Raw genomic sequence first — 373 nt, 5'->3', positions numbered from 1 at the left:
GGGTACAGAGAGAGAGGTACAGAGAGAACGAATGGCACGGAGAGAACGAATGGCACGGAGAGAACGAATGGCACGGAGAGAACGAATGGCACGGAGAACGATGGACAAAAATGATGACAAAGAGAACGAAAGAAGCAAGCAAGGAAAGAGAGCAAAGCCACAGCTGGGCAAAGCCACAAGGGAAGACATGAGACGGCAAAAGCAGTGTTATATCCTGTCTATGTGCTTGCGTGTGTCGCTTCTGGAATCTTCAGACATATTTCGCATTTCTTAATCTTCTTATCTACGACAGCTCAACCCGAGAAAATGCAAAGCCCTAAGAAATTCTGCTGCATAGCCTTATTAAGCGTTGATTTCCCTAAGTAGATAAAAA

This window comes from Penaeus monodon, chromosome 32, assembly GCF_015228065.2.
Source record: "Penaeus monodon isolate SGIC_2016 chromosome 32, NSTDA_Pmon_1, whole genome shotgun sequence".
Lineage (NCBI taxonomy): Eukaryota > Metazoa > Arthropoda > Malacostraca > Decapoda > Penaeidae > Penaeus > Penaeus monodon.
The sequence above is the reverse complement of the archived record's forward strand: the minus strand, read 5'-3'. Positions refer to the sequence as shown.